Genomic DNA, 2,929 nt, shown 5'->3' with positions numbered 1-2,929 from the left:
TTTCAGCATGCCTGAATAATTCAACTGTCACCTCTACAAATATTTCACTTTTGGATTACTGTGAAGAAATTTCACTGACTTTGGGAACATCCCCATCGCACCCCCCTCAGATTTAGTTATAAGTTGGCACAATGGATAGGCCTTGAAAAACTGAACACAGATCAATCGCGAAAACAGGAAGAAATTGTGTGGGACTATGAAAAAATAAGCAAAATATACAAACTGGGTCGTCCATGCGTAAGATAGGCAATATTAAGGGGAATGTGAGGCGAGGAGCGCTGTGGTCCGGTGGTTAGCGTGAACAGCTCCGGAACGAGAGGTCTTTGGTTCAAATCTGCCCTCCATTGAAAATTTTGTTTTCTTTATTTTCGCAAAGTTATGATCTGTCCGTTCGTTCATTGACCTCTCTGTTCACTGTAATAAGTTTAGTGTCTGTGTTTTGCGACCGCACCGCAAAACCGTGTGATTAGTTGACGAAAGGACATGCCTCTCCAATGGGAACCAAAAACATTTGATCGCAAGGTCATAGGTCAACCGATTCCTCCACAGGAAAACACGTCTGATATTTTGTATACGACACTGGTGACAGCATGTGCGTCACATGACAGGAATATGTTGTCGACCCACCTAACTAGTACACTCGGCGAATGGGTGAAAAGTTTCTTCTACCTTGCCCGATTTAGGTTTTCTTGTGGATGTAATAATCACTCCAAAAAAAGTGATGAAAACATAAGAGTTTTTCACATAAACTGAAAATAAAAAGTTAAAATTTTCGGTTGAGGGAAGATCTGAACCAAGGACCTCTTGTTCCACAGCTGTTCATGCTAACCATGTGCCCGCGGCGCTCATCACCTCACATTTCCCTTAATATTGCCTATGTTACACATGGACGACCCAGTTTGTATATTTTGCTTATTTTTTCATAGTTCCACACAGCTTCTTCCTGTTTTCTCGATCGATCTGTGTTCAGTTTTTCAAGGCCTATCCACTGTGCCAACTTATAACTAAATCTGAGGGGGGGGGGGGGTGCGATGGGGATGTTCCCTTGTAAGAACAACACACACACGCATGCCCAAGGGTGGATTCGAATCTCCAGTGAGAGGGGCCATGCAATCCGTGATGTGGAGCCTCAAACCAAGCGGCCACTCGGCGCGGCACAAGAGATTGTATCAATATATGAATAACAGGTGATCTGGAATTCTCGAGGTGAACTTACCTTCTGGAATCTCAAAACAAATTATTAAAGTAAGAAATTTAAATCAGTCTGCAGCTTATGATGACTTAATTTCAATCAGATGTATTGTATGTGATGAAACTGTGGTAAATGGTATAAGGATATGAGTGTTTAATCATAAATGGTGCCATTCATATTGCTTTGCTCGGGAATGTATAAAGTCAATGTGACTGCAACATGGAACATAATGACTGTGAGAACATGACTGAAGTGTGCTATTCAGGTTTGGAAATTAATGCATTCGATGAGCTTCAAAAGAGCTTGACACTAACAGAAATTATACAACAACACTGGAAAATGCAGCACAACAGGTACGGGGATCGCCTGAAGTGTCATATCTACATCTACATACATACCCTGGAAGTCATATATGACGCATTGTGAAGGGTACCCTGTACTACAACCAGTCATTTCCTTTCCTGTTCCATTCGCAGGTAGAGCAAGGGAAAACAAACTATCTATATGTCTATATGCCCTAATTTTTAGTATCTTATCTCCATGGTCCTTAAGCGAAATGTACTTTGGCGGCAGTAGGATTGTTCTGCAGTCAGCTACAAAGACCGGTTGTCTAAATTACATTAGCAGTGTTCCTCAAAACGAACGCCGTCTCCCTCTAGGGTTTCCATTTGAGTTCCCGAAGTATCTCCGTAACACCTGCATTTTGTTCGAACCGACTGATAACAAATCTAGCAGCCTGCCTCTGTATTGGTTCATCTACATCTACATGTTTACTCTGCTGTTCACAATAAAGTGCCTGGCAGAGGGTTCACTGAACGACAACTTAAATTTTTCTGTATAAGCCCTGATTTCTTATTTTATCGTGATAATCATTTCTCCTTATGTAGGTGGATGCCAACGGAATGTTTTCGCAATCGGAGGAGAAAACTGGTGACTGAAATTTCATGAGAAGCTCCCGTCGCAAAGAAAAACGCCTTTGTTTTAATGACTGCCACTCCAATTCATGTATCATGACTGTTACACTATCTTCCCTATTTCGCGATTATACAAAACGAGCTGCCCTTCTTTGTACTTTTTCGATGTCATCCGTCAGTCCCATCTGATGCGGATCCCACACCGCACAGCAATACTCCAGAATAGGGCGGACAAGCGTGGTGTAAGCAGTCTCTTTAGTAGACCTGTTGCACCTTCTAAGTGTTCTGCCAATGAATCGCAGTCTTTGGTTTGCTCTACCAACAATATTATCTATGTGATCGTTCCAATTTAGGTTATTTGAAATTGTAATCCCTAAGTATTTAGTTGAATTTACAGCCTTCAGATTTGTGTAACTTATCGCGTAATCGAAATTTAGCTGAGTTCTTTTAGTACTCATGAGAATACCTTCACAATTTCCCTTATTCAGGGTCGATTGCCACTTTTCGCACCATACAGATATCTTATCTAAATCATTTCGCAAGTCGTTTTGATCATCTGATGACTTTACAAGACGGTATATGACAGCATCATCTGCAAACATTCTAAGACGGTTACTCCGAATGTCTCTTATGTCGTTAATATAGATCAGGAACAATAGAGGGCCTATAACACTTCCTTGGGGAATGCCGGATATTACTTTTGTTTCTTTAATCAGACCTGATGTGGATCCTGAACACTAGCATCCTGTATGCAGCCTCATATACACATGAACCACATTTTCCAGAAATTGTCCCAATAAACCGAAGTCCACCATTCGCCTTA

Source organism: Schistocerca cancellata, chromosome 4 (assembly GCF_023864275.1).
Source record: "Schistocerca cancellata isolate TAMUIC-IGC-003103 chromosome 4, iqSchCanc2.1, whole genome shotgun sequence".
Lineage (NCBI taxonomy): Eukaryota > Metazoa > Arthropoda > Insecta > Orthoptera > Acrididae > Schistocerca > Schistocerca cancellata.
The sequence above is the reverse complement of the archived record's forward strand: the minus strand, read 5'-3'. Positions refer to the sequence as shown.